The 14,466-nt window shown below is 38.4% G+C and overlaps 1 protein-coding gene across 9 annotated transcripts in view; it reads right to left on the bottom strand.

The window, feature by feature from the left end:
- The window catches only part of CABCOCO1 (ciliary associated calcium binding coiled-coil 1), a 319,312-nt gene that overhangs the window by 169,860 nt on the left and 134,986 nt on the right, over positions 1–14,466 (bottom strand). The gene's annotated exons all lie outside the window — the stretch shown is intronic.

Below are 14,466 nucleotides of genomic sequence, written 5' to 3' on the forward strand. Positions count from 1 at the left end.
CTATACAAATGTCTGTGATAACACTGCAGCAGGAGGACCAGATAAAGAGTAGGGACATGGTGAGGGGCACTGAAGTAACAGTCTTTACTCTGGGGGTTAGAAGCCCCTTGCTGTCCAAGTGGAAATATTTCTAAGTGTACATTACTTAAAAATATCTGGTCTGTCTTGCATCTCATGTTATATCTGTGGAAGAAAACAGACTGACCAAAGCAGCCAACTGTCATTTGGGACAATCAACGGTGTTACCACAGGCTTTGAAGGGAAGCTCTTTCATGAAAGCTGTCATAAATTTAACTCGTACGCAGCTCAATAGCTACTAAAATGTATTTCTCAGCAAACAGCCCAAAGTGAATGGAACAAATAAGCAGAATTTAGAATTGAAAGAAATTGTAAATTACTAATTGTGCACAAACATTGACATTCCAAAAAACAAACACACAGGACTAAGTATCAGGCCTCCTGAATAATACTGAAAGTTTCATTGCCTAAGCACAGTTACAAGCTCTAAAATGTGTATTGAGTTTCAGTCTTTGGCAGTATTTTCCAAAGCTCTTGGGAAACGCACCACGTTCTAATCCACACCCTGTTGATCATTACTGCTGGTTTATACGGTACAGGTTAAATAAACTGATGAAGATCAAACTTAACAGGAAAGGCTGATTTTGAATCTGCAGCCAGTCATCTTCTAAATGTAAAATCATCACATCTAATAATCTGTTAGTACCCTTAGTACATTAAACAAGAACAGTAGAAGCTGTTCTAATTTTAATTGTCTTTTATTTTCTTTTCCTTCTTTTTCTTTTTGAAAGTGCCAGCACAGATTTCAGAAGACACAAACCCTTAAGAAGTGTAAAAGTGTTTTAAACACAAGAGTAATTGGGCAGTATTGCATCACTTGATAACTGCATTCACATTACCAGATGACAGAATCTTCCTCTTAACTATTATGTCATGAAAATCATTTTAATAAACCAGCCTTCCTGTACAACCTCTGAAAAAAAAAAAAAAAAGCATTAAATAGCCATACAGCTTTCAGGAATAACACAAAGTGGAAAGTTCTACCACTTTTTTGAAATCTTGTTGATTTTCCATCATGCCATAGGTCATGCTTGGATATATACACTTGAATTCTCCTTTAAGTAAAAGCATTTCTTTAAGGTGTGTCTCATGACCAAACTGTCAGAAAAGCATACTGATGATTAGCAATCATTGTGTGCTATTGTTTTTCCCACAAAAATAAGCAGGAACAAAGGTTATTTCTTGAATTTGAAGCAGGTAACTTCTAATGAATAACCTGAGCAACAGGCACCGATAACCACAATTTTTGCTACCAAATAATTCTATATCAAAAGAGCCCAGGGAAAGCACATAATTTCTCATAAACTAGTATGTACTACATAAAAAATAATTTTAAAAGGCCTTTTAAAACTTTGGTTTGAGATGCTGCATTTTGCCTTGACAAGCGACCCTTCTGAAGGGAAATTCTGGAGGGAATTTGGCTGAAATTAGCCCACTGAAATAATTACTTGAAACTTAGTTGTCACTTAGGGGTTCAGATCTCATAGTACCTGCTGCAGTCACTCTGGAATGATCTCATCATTAAAGATTAAACTTCCACTATGACAGGCAGATCAGCTCCTAAATTCAGTTTGGTTATCCTTTGCAGCTGACATATATTTTCTTAGGCTGGATTAATTCTCCTACATGGGGAAATGCTGCTTTATAATGGTAATCAAGAATAGTCTATATGTACTAGGTTTTTGTCCTGGTCTAATCCTTTTCCAGCTGAGCTTTGGTGTGCAGTAGGACCACAGCAGCAATCTTTTCAGAAACTGGCTCTGTGATGCCCCTGGATGATCCTTTAGTTTCCAAACCTACTTCATCTTTCACCAGTCAGAATGACATCCAAATTGATTCTCTGACAGGTGATACATAGCATTCATGGACATCCATTCCTTCGGTTCTCTTGATGGCAAACACAAACCTTGCTGCACTGGTTTTGGCTGGGACAGCGTTAATTTTCTTTGCAGCAGCCCACATGTGCAAAGTTTTGCATTTGTGACCAAAGCGGTGTTGATAACCCGCTGCTGAATCGTGCTTACACAGCATCAAGGCCTTTTCTGCTTCTCAGCCCACCAGCAAGAAGGCTGAGGGCACACAAGAAGTTCGGAAGGGACACAGTTGGGACAGCTGACCCCAGCTGATCAAAGGGATATCCTATTCCAAGTGATGTCACATTCAACAATAAAAGTTAGAGAAAGAAGATGCAAGGTCATTCAGAGTTATGGCATTTGTCTTCCTAAGTAACCATTTTGTGTGATGAAGCCTTAATTCCTTGGAAATGGCTAAACGTCTGTCTGGTGATGAGAAGTTGTGAATGAGTTACTTATTCTGCTTTGCTTGTGTTTAGCTTTACTTATTAAACTGCCTTTATCTTGACTGACAAGATTTCTCACTTTTACTCTTCTAATTCTCTCCCCCATCCCAACAGATGTGTAAATAGAAGTGTTTTCTTGAATTTTTGTACTACTACATCAGTTGCCTGAGTTTGGCATTGCTGAACATTCTGCACTGGACAATTTATCGTGGAAGAACAAGCTCAAAGGAGAGAGGAAGGAAAGGAGTAGGTCTTTTTTCCTGTAAAACCAGACCTATTTAAAAAATACAAATATCTGTAGTCATTTGTTTTGTAGAATAAAGATGAGACTAATCTGTCTCATACTGTTAAATCAACAACAGGTTTAGAAGTCTGCAATACTGAAAGAGAACAGAAATGTATCCAATGTCAGGGCTGAGTGCACTCCATATAAAAAGAAGGCGATATATTCCTCCTTGGGAAAGATTGCAGTTCACAAAAAAAGGCTAGAACTAAACCATTCTAAGCTGAAATAACTTTGCTGCCCACTGAGAAATTGTTCCTCTTCCCTTTGTGTAAATGAAGCCTTTAAAGAAAGTCCTGAAAATAAAAATCTGGACTAAACTCCGTTGGTTCTGTGTCATGAACTGTAGCAATATCATCATAAAAGCAAGAACTGTCACTAGTAGTACAAAATACAAAGAAACGTCACTCCAGTAAAAACTAATATAATAAGAATTTGTCTTAAAATACATTCCCAGGGATGTTTCAACACAATACAACCATGACCGCCTCCCACAGCTTAACAAAGCCTTAGAACAGCCAAAAGAAATAAAAAATATCTTCAAATAAAACAGTAAAAAAGGGAAACAGAAGCAAGGTAAATATTAATCCTGGTTAGAACGGACTGTTACATGTTCAATTAGATACAGCTAGTAAAGAATCATTGAGTAAAGTTACACTACCCGTGTAGAACCATGCTGGCTCTGTCTTTTGCCAGCATGATGATACATACTATAGCTTACTTTATGTGCAAATCATCATCAAATAAAAGAACGTGGCAACTCCACTCTGCAAAAAATCAGGACAGCAATAACCCACACTGCCTCTTTGATACTCAACAGAAGTGCCATCCCATCCCTCTCAGAAGAGCAACTTCCTGTCTAAACAATACCATGTTTGATCTTTCTTTTCTTTCTCATGGGCCTTTTTGGTTTGCCAGCTGTGAATCAAATTTTGAGCTGAATCTCAGGGTTAGGAGACTCTTTATTACTGAAAGGGATGATTGCCCTTCTAGGTAACATCAAACGGCTCATGTATCCTCTTATATACCTTACTCTGTCATAGAATAATAATATTTACTTGGTGGAAAATCGTGTGCAATACATCTGTAAGCAGTAAACACTTGGGTCCTGCCTTTCTTTCAGCATTGCCAAGGACAAGTGCTGTAAGACTTCCTGCACAGCTTCTCATGAGAACAATCCAGTAAGCCAGGAAAAAAGTAACCAAATTGGGGACATGGACTAAGTATGTTTTCCTGAACAGTGAGGGAATTCATCAGCCAACAAAAGTCAAGTGTTTCTAGAGAAAATCAACTCCTTTGCTCTTATTAGACCTGCAGGAATTCATCACTAGATCTATGTTTTCCTACTGGAGAAGCAGTTCTGTGCCATCTTGGCCATGAAACAGTAGGAGAAGACTTAGAAGAGGCTGAAATCTCATTGTGAGTAATATCTGGGAATCACAATATTCTTGCAGGGAGATTTTATATCGGCAAAAGTATAAACTTGCCTGTAGGACACAACTTCTAACTTGGTCATATGAGAAGAGATTACTGCAGTCTCGTGTGGAGACAGATTTCATGGTGCTCTATAGCTTAGAAAACTATAGCGGTTTACAGCAGACTAATACTCCCATACTGCCTGTAGCAGATGTGGCTATGTTGACACACAGTTTCAGTGTTTGTTTTCTTAACATTTTGATTATATTTTGCCAATATTTTATTTTGAAAGTAAAAATATTACTTAAATGGGATCCCACACTTTTCATTGCTTGTTGCTTTAAAAAGAGACTTATCAGATGGTTTGTGTTAGAGAATTTTCAAAGCCCTTTCTTGGCCTAAAATGAAAATTCACTTCAGGAAAGTAGAAAGATACTCCTGCAGGAGCAAGAACTGGTGAGGTTTCTAGGTCTAACACATTTGAGAAAAGCCCAGGTGCAGTAAAGAGCACGGTGTGATTAAGACTGGACAGGTGCTACCACAAGAATAAAGGCTGCAGTACATCTAGTAATGATTGAGGGCAGTTTATGTTTTGATTCACAAAGTTATTAATACGACTCATCCGTATGTTACCAAATATCACACCCCGCAAGTGAAAATTGAAACATATGCCTGTGAGATATAAAAAGGAGCTTTTAGGAGAGGCCTTGGCAGAATGGGTGGGAAGGAGGGGTAAGAGCAGAGAAATGGGATTTTCTTGCTGTTTGCTTAATCAGGTTAGACGAATGCGTTAAGATTCTCAGATAAAGAATAATAGGCAAACTACAGGCTTCTTTTTTTTTCAGCTAGCCTACCTTCTGGTCCCTAAGAGAGAATGAGATGTGGACGGAAAGGCAATGTACGGGGACACCATAGCACTATGCATAAAATAAACACCCCCTGACACATTCTGTTCCTGATCCTTTCGATTTCCCATTCCTTCAGCCTTTCCCCGATCCCAGCGCTACTTGAGCGTCCACGCAGGGGCAGAGGGCTGTGCATAGGTATAAAAAGGAGGCTTTTGAATCTGCCTCTGAACTTAGACCAACACTTATGACAGTTTCTTAACTATTTCACATAGGGAGAATTCACCAGGCTAGTGGCAAATTATACAGGGAAATTAAATTCCTTCCTACGTATCTTTCTCCAGTTATTTTCAGGAAGAATACCACTAGATGGCACTGGGAACTGTAACCACCCCGTAAGGAGCCCTTCCACTGCAGCCGCTCACCTGAAAGGGCTGCTGGATAACTGGCTGCACTGCTTTGCACACAGCAGCAGAGGAGGCAGGGCAGGGTAAGGGGCACAACACATTGCTCCTACCAACAGTCTCATGATAGCAGTAGTTCTTCCTATTGGAATAAAACTGAACGATCAGTGTTTTATTGCTTTTTAACCCCCCCCCCCACAAAATTGTATCAGTTATCTGGCACAACAGCTCCACGTGCTATTAAAGCAATGATAAAATAATCAGGGACTAATGTTACTATGCACATTAACAGCAGTATCGTGTTCAGTTCTTTCAGATTCTGGGCTGAATTAGTAATGTGTTCCTTATCCTAGCCTGACTAACAGAGCTGACAAAAAATATAGAGCAATTATATTTTGCACAAGGTTATAGTTCCTAGAGGATGAACAAACCTTCTGTGAAATCGCATGAAAATGCAAGGGGCATGAATTTCATGCAAATTGCATGAAAATCAAGGGACTCCCATGACTGTATGTACACTCTGAATACATGTAATTAATACAATCGAGAGGTCATCGGCCTGTACACCAAGTTTGTGAACATAGTTGTTAAGTATACAGTATGTTTACTTCCAATATTGTAATATTTGAGATACCATTCACCACTTGTCTAAAATAAAATCCTGCAATGCACACAAAAGCATGTATTTGTCATCCTAAATCCAATATATGAAACGTATGCTACTTGTAGAGCATATGTTAGATATCTTCCCCTCCCCATCTCTCTGTGTGAGAAACTGGCACAGTTTCTGTCTCTGAGCAGAAGTTCTTCACGTGAAGAGGCAGTCCTGCAGCCAGTGCCATGTTGGTGAAGACACATTAATTCACTCGCTCTCATAGTTCATCTCTGAGACAAGTTCCTTTAATGCTGTACCTTAAGTTAGTCAGGTTGAGACTCAAAGGACACTTGTCAGCCTACCCTTTCAAGCACAATTTTCTGAGTAGAAGTATTTCTTGGGTCTGAGGCCCAGTTATTCAGTTCACTCTCACCACATGCACCGGCAATCACAGAAGGTAGTTTTTCAACCATTTTGTGATACTCAAAAGCAAATTCAGACACCCAAAATTTAAGCAACCTGATGTATGTTAAGAGACTGTGAAAAGTTCCGTTGGAATTTAATCACAGACTCAGGGTAATGAACAGAGGTCATTTCCCTATGCTGCAATTTAGAATTCTTTTATGCATCAGCCAAGATGTTATGCCCATGTCGCAGGTCTAATCATTTGTATCAGCAAGCAATTCCTGAGCAGGCAAGCAATTCCTGCAGTTGGGAAATGCAGACAATGTCTCTGAGAAGACACCGATTAAGGACTGTGTTTATTGTTCTAACGGTGAGCAGCGATCCACCTAGTAATCCATGAGGAGCCATTCCACAAAGACATAAAGGTAAGGTCCAGTCTGGTAGGCTGGTGGGTGCAAGTCCTTAGCAAGCCACACAGAAAAGGGAAAAAAAATTATGTCTTGCTACACACTGTGAATTCTTATAAGCAGGGAGAAACAATTATTCTACAACAGCTACATTATTGGAAGATTGAGTGCATGAAGAAATGAACTCCTCGTCAATGCAGACTGGTCTCAAGAGAAACCAATGATTACTGAGTAGCTGAGAATAAACCAAACTGATTTAAGCCTCAAAGGTTCGCCCATATGTTACTGAATTTCTAACCCCTTTCTTCTATACCTGTAAAAACCTTCCCTGAAAGACATGTGCATGCAAGAAATGGATTCCTCTTTTAATCCTGAAAGACTTGAGGATTTATCAAGACCAGGAATATGTGTAAGAGAAAGACTTTCCCTTTTCAGAGAAGAAAGATTTCTGACTTCTTTAACATGTTCATGTTAGAGAAGCCAGGAAGCCTCTGGTTTCCTGTTACGAGTACGAACAGCTAGAATGAAATAACTATGAGACTGAGAGCCCAGTTTCAGTACCTAGTCAATGCACTTGCTTCAATTAATATTAGTAAACCATGGATACATAGAAGAGAGGAAAAAAATTGTAGTTCTCTTAAGAGGCGGAAAACACTGCACAATATTGATTTCCTCTTCCTCCCCATGCCTTAGATCATTAAATATTAACACTACCAATACATTAATGGTCTAAACTTTCGCATCAAGCAGCAACTTAAATAACAAATTTGAGAGAATAGAACATAAACATCTACTGTGTTAATTGCTTGAACGAGTAGAGAAGACGGTAGGAATCAGCACAATCGCATAGAAGCCCTAGGGAAGCATTATTGGATCCAGAATCATCTCCAAAGTCAAGAATGAGCTCTGCTTGCTCTTTGCTCCTCTTCCCAGTTGGGTTCTTCAGCCTGGATTTCTGTTCATTGTAGACAGGCAGAAGGGAATGGCTGGGGTGGGGGGGACGGACGGACATATTTGAGGCCAGAACGCATGCCACTGGGGGGGGAAAAAAGAACTATGTTCTCAAGAAATCCTCTGGTTTAAGAGAAGGCAGGCAATGAAGGATCAGGGAATGTAGCTATATGAAGACCTTTCAGTGGAGATTTAGTAGACCCACACTGACTTCCTGTGATGGATTAGAAACTACTGTGAAACCACATATTGACAAACCTTTGACTGAATAAGCAGGTATATATTTTGTTATTGGGGGAGAGTGCAGCGAACTTTAAGCATTTTGGAAGACTACAGCCAAGATATTACCCTAGCGTTATTTTCCCTTACTTTAGGTACAGATGTTTTCAATATGTGAGCATTAACACTCTGCCTTTCTAATTATGCAGTCCTAGACCCTTACATCATCTTTAAGAGGTTATAAATTTAGCGTAATAAATCTCAGTTAAAACATTTAGTGCAAAGAGTGTTCAGCACTATGCAGATATTACTTTTAAATTCCACATTTGTAGTGCTCATATATTTCCACAAGATTTTGAGAACAGCAAATACTTTCTTGTATGTAAAAGCCACATTGTGGGTGTTTCATGCCTAGGGAATACTCTCAAGAAGAACATTCAAGGATGAATGTTCAAAATAGTATTAGAAAATAATGTGAGATTCATTAGCATCATTCTTCTTCTGCCATGAAATCAACTCTGCCTGTATCCAAGCTGTTTGAGAAATCTCAATTGTAAGCCTTGAATTGTTGATTACCAATGATCTTTGCAAGGTAAGGTAGCTAAACATCCCTATTTCCTCTGTCGCTGGCTTTGTTGGCCTGAATGTGTAAGGTGACTAAACCAGAGAAGAGCAACAGCTGCTGCAGCGTTTCTGAAAAAGGAGATGAGCTCAGGGGTTCAACCCTAAAGATGTGAACCTGACTTAAAAAGGCAAATTATCTAGCAGCAAATTTAAATAGGACATTGGCTTGAAGTGTTCTAGAGAAAGTCTGGAGTGTGAAACGACTTGATTGTATCTCAGCTGCCAACACATCTCCAAGCTGATAAAAAAAAAGAGGAAAACCAACTTTTCAAAGATACTCCTTTACTGTAAGTCACCGTCCTCTTATGAGGTTTAAGAGACCGCTGAACAATTTTTAAGGCTGGCTGACTCTCCATATCTTCGCTTGGTTTGTTTTGAATGAGCAACAAAATGAATTAGAGTCTTCAAATGATTAATTACACAAGTCCTCATGATTTTTTTTCGTTACAACCTCATAACAATACCCCATATTACATTTGTACAGACGTATTGTATTCTTGTATTTGATGTGCGATAGGAATTATTTTCCTATGAAAATAAAATCTTGACAAGACCTAAGATATCAGCAGTACATTTTCTGAATCTACCACTAGACTGATGGATGAAAGAATATTATTTACTGATTCATTCTTCAGCATTTACAAGGTAGTTTATAGATGCTTCTACAGCACTATTGGAAATTTATATTGACACTGATGGAGTAGCAGACACAAACACAGCAAACAAGCCAGACTCTGAATGAATTAAACCCGTAAGCCTGCAGAAATAAGTACAGATTTTGTAGTGTAAGCTGAAATTAAATTGTGGATTGGTTGGTGTGCTGGTTATTTACTGCTTCTTTTCCATTAGCTGTTTTTATGTCATGTCTGGAGTCTGCTCCAGGAAGATCTAGGCTGGACATTCCCTTCTAAGCACTGGAGGAACGTTCCTGCAATAGCAAGGATAGATGGAGGGAATTGTTTACTAAGCCTTTCTTCAACTCCAGTTGATATCACATAAGTAGGAGAAACCAAAGAAGACAGTAAGTCAGTCACGGGAGCTTTCAAGAGCATTCCATGTTGATGTTAAAATGTTCATTTAAGAGTACCTCCCCCAGTCACCTGCCTCTTTGCCATCCAGACAAGAGTATGTCAAGCCAGGACTGAAGGCAAGAACAAAACAGTGCTGAGGCCTTGATGACCACACAGTATGTATGATGGCAAAGTTATTTTAGACAAGTTCTAGCCTGATTCTGTGGTCTAAGGGCTGATAACAGTCCTGTCATCTCTATCTTATCCCTGTTTCCTTTCTGCAGAATGAAGCTTGCAGCTTCCTTCCACACCCTCTTTGTTCTCAGTGTCCTGAGTTTGACTTCATAATTACTTCATGAGACTAAACTTATGCCACAGCAACAAGATAGAGTTTTCTGTAGAGTTTCCCAAAGGAAAGCTTGAGGGTGTGTTTGCCTACAGTTATATAAATAGCCTGACCTATTTCAAATACCATTTTTCAGTTCTTCCAGGCACAAAGTGCTCACACCTTCACTTGGGGAGTTTCATCACAAGGTCCGCTGTGCTTTTAGGATTTCTTTTTTCAAAAGGCCAACAACAACTTCCATAATAAGGCCTTTATCTTCCACGCTGGCAGTGGCAAAACCTAGCGAAATGTCACTGGTTTGGGATACGATAGGCTCCTCTGGCAAACTTGAACTGATCTTTTATTCTGTCTTAGACTAAGTCTGATCCATAGACAATCTTCTAAGATTAAGTCAAAATCGACTTTGGAAACAATAATTTTTATGGTAAAGCCTCCTCAAACACACAAGAACTCAGATATGTAAGGTTTTACTCACCTTTCAGAAAATCAGAGATGTAAATGTAGATTCTAACACTTAAGAAAATCGCTTGTATTTCTGGCATTCCTCAGAAGATTTCTGAGTCTTAAATCAATGAAAAAGTGAAATAGGGTTGTCCTTTCTTGATACATATCTTCCTTGCTGCTAAATAAAGTTAAACTTAAAGTCTGCCCAAAGTAATTAATTCTCTTCAAGATTTGATTATAAAACCATTCACAATAAGTCTTTATTATTTTTCCCAGTACAGTAACAAAATCCATTTCACTATTCTCTACACAATAGTAAAAAAACTGCTTGGAAAATTAATATTCTTTAAGAGTATTTGAATGATGGCTGCATCTATTTCATAGCACACATGTAAATGTCTTTGGACAACTCAGAATCATCTTACCTGGAAAAGTTTTCTTCAACAGCACAAATAGTAAGAACCCGAAGGCTTGACTAGTGTTAGATCTCAACCTTGTCCCTTCTATGAGATGCCTGAACTAAACAATTATTCAAAGGCTCTAATTATTACATCTTCTTTTCAAGTGTAATTATTTTTACACGTAGAGAAATCTTGACATTGTGTAAAGAAAGACATAACCCATAAATCAAGAATGTGCTTTTAAACAAAACTATTTCCAAGTAAATACTACTCCGAAATAAACACTGAATACACTCCAAAAAATAGAAAGAAGCAAGAAAGTAGTCTAACTTTATGAAGGATGTGGCATCACATTTTGGGCCAGATCTGCGAGGGGTGTCCAATTGCAAACAGTGAAGTCAGAGCCACTAAACAAGTTACCAGCTGTCAGCAGAGCTGGTATAACTGGCTTGATTCATCCTAGTTTGGAATGATCGTCCAGGTAAACACTCAGGCTCAGCTTAAACTGTTCTTAAGGCAGCACCATGTTTCAACTAGACTAATTTACTCTGAAGAGAGGGATGAATAAATCTAAACAGAGTTTTGTGCTATTTTGACTAGATTGTTTCTGACATCTAAATGAGACTGAGAATGCTGCTCTATTTAGGTTGACAGTACAGCAAACTGAAATATGACCAGCTCCTCTCTGCCCTGATACATCATCTAGAGGGCTGACATGCTTCACATGAGCCCATGATTTATTCCCGTAAGTAAACAAGGCACATTAGAGCAGGACGCAGTAACAGCAAGCACTTGAAAACATCAGACCTTTGGATCTAGCCCAAGGGCTAGGAATCATTTTCATTCAGTAATGCTCTCACATGAGCAAGTTAATAATACATATTGAAACTAATTACAGAAGTCTTGATTACTGGGGGGGGAAATCAATTTTTGGAGGAGTATCTCCACCCATACAAAGATTTTTTTCAAAATATTACTAACAATGAGAACAATAGTGCCCTCCAATTGTGAAAAAGCTCCAAAGCTGCTGATGAGAGCAAAGAACCTGGTATACCTTTGTGTTCTGATTAGAGATGTGCTATTCAAAACACAAACCTTTGCAGTAAAATTTTCTCTTTCCCAGTCATTTTGAGCCTGTTAAATTTCTTTTCCCTGCTTACACAGTTGTAAACTCTCTGTAGAGATCTCCCTTCCCCTGGAAAATCATTTTGTATCCAGATGAGACAGAGGGAATATAAAGCAATTCTTTGAACAGGAAGTAACAATTTCTTACAGTCACTCAGGAAAAAAAAAATACTTGTGTTTTTAAAAAAATTGAAAAAGAGAAAGAACAAAAAGGCTAAAAATCTATAGGATTTTTCTGAAATCACAGTCAGTCAGAGAGAAGGGAGTAGATTTCAAGGTAAAACTTCTATGCTATGCTCTTTATTCGTTACTGTGTGCATATGTTCCATTTCTCTATATTGGTCTCAAAAGGCATAGCTCATCATATCGGCTCCAAATTCTGTGCTAAAAAAAATATTCATGTGCTAAAAATCATAATATTACATGACAGGTAGAAGAATGGAATTCTATTTTTGCTGCATGTACAGCAACTAATATATGCAGATAGCTAGGGTTACCCCATTCATGTATGCTTAATATACTTTTCCACATTTACAGATTTTTGATTTTTGCATTCAAAGCACTGATCTCTTTGCAAACATTATTTTTCTGCAGACCGCAGTGAAGCTTTTTTACCAGTAGGAATGGTAGGAGTTTTTACAAAGAATACTCCTTACCTTAAAAAATAACTTTCTTCCAATTACTTTAGATAATTAAATACAGCTATCAGCCAAGGACATTTGTCAAAACATCCATGTTTTCATTATTTTGGACATGCAGTTACCACTGTATTACAACATGTTCTGCATCAACATTGGAGCAGAAAGGATTCCTAGTATTTGACGTTTAAAGCTGAATCGCACACTATCATTAAATTATTATTGCTTCTCCAATGACGACAGGAAAAAAGAGCTTCTTTTAACCTGGGGGGAAGGAGGGAAATTAACGTTTCACTGACCAAAGTCTGAATACTTCTCCAGCCAGGCATCCTATTTAGAGATGTTTACTCTTTACCTCAGACACACACGCTGCATTCCCTGGTGTCATGTGTCCAATTCCAAAACCCATTAGAAAGTCACGAGGTAAAAGGCGCGTGAGTGTGACTGCATAAACCACCCACCTTCATATCTCTGCAACGCTGTCTTCATAACATCACCATTCTCCTGTTCATAACCTGGAAACAAGAATGTCTCTGCCACCTATACATTTTACCAGGCAAAGCATTCAGGAGTGGGGATCAGAGAAGTAACAGTCAGCTGCTTCCACGGAGCCAGTTTTCCTTGCTGCCAGTTGGGTTAGGTAGCTCTGTTCAGCTCTGCCAGACCTTTAAAACAGTGTGTGAATACAAGGATGCACTTCTAGTGCATCCCTAAAGCAGCCTCTATAACAGGCAAATTAACAGATAGCTCTGCTAGACAGGACTAGGAGTGAAGGCCCCTGTTTCTTTTCAAGATAGGCAATTTAAAATATTTTGGCCAACAAAGTCTTGTTTTCTCCGCTTTTCCTGCTTCAGAAGAGACAAGGTAACAATGCTACATGGCTCCCCTAATACTCTGGGGTTTATTTCACCCAGTAAACTTTTGGGACTCATTTTACTGCAAGTAATAAAGGGGGAAAAGTCTATTAAAAAAAAAAAACAACATGAAGGAAAGTGTTATCTATGGTGGAACTCAGAGTTCTGCATGGTGTAACACTGTTTCCTTTCTTCTTATGTCTACATACCTTATCTCTTCTCGAAGTGATCATGAATATTTTGCTCTGTTCAAGTGTATCTCTTACTAGTTAAGCTCATATTTCAAGATCAGGAATTACTCAAGTGAAATTTTGTAACTAAAAAGTACAGGAAAAAAATCTGTAAAACAATCTTGGTATTCAAGCACTGAATGTCCTTGCTTTCCAGATAACTTATACTTTATAAGCTTGAAGATTTTGTTCCTTAGCGTTTTACATCATGTTTAACTACCTAAATTCCAGACCAGCGCTCCCAGCAGCCATAATGAAAAAGACCCCAAAACCCAAAAAGCTAATCCATTGAAGTTTTATCATCATTCATCATGATTTGTTCTGTAAATGCTTCTGAAATTTTTCCAGCCCAAGAACAAGATAATCAAATACATGGTGAGACTTTCTGTAGCTCATTTCCCAGTTTATTGTTATTAATTCGATGGTACCCACTAGGTCAGTATTTTTTTTGTTTGCGAAACACCACAGTGGTTTGCATTTCTGTTGTACATGTCACAAGGAATCTTCAGGAACATACCTGCTTTTTTCCCACATTTTAACAAGCATGGGATAGAAACTGAGAGGTAAAGTCCAGTGTTTGCAGGCACATTTTCATTACAAGTTGAAAGTTTTCTGATTAATAAACAGCTTTAATGAAGTCCTCCCAATCCAAAATCTGGCTACATCTAAAAAGAGTACTTGTTTGACTCTCTCTGAATTACTGCTCTTTGAACAAGGCCACCTGGGGATAATGAACAGCTGCTTTAATTTTTAATCAGCATTTAAAAGCCTTTTAAGTGGAGCTCATTTTCATTAGTTTAAATAAAGAACACCTCAAAAAGTGAAAGGTCATTAAACCTCTGGAAGTACCTTCATGCCAAGATTTCTGCTAAACGTAGGTCCTTTTAACAGG

This window comes from Cuculus canorus, chromosome 7, assembly GCF_017976375.1.
Source record: "Cuculus canorus isolate bCucCan1 chromosome 7, bCucCan1.pri, whole genome shotgun sequence".
Taxonomy (NCBI): Eukaryota; Metazoa; Chordata; class Aves; order Cuculiformes; family Cuculidae; genus Cuculus; species Cuculus canorus.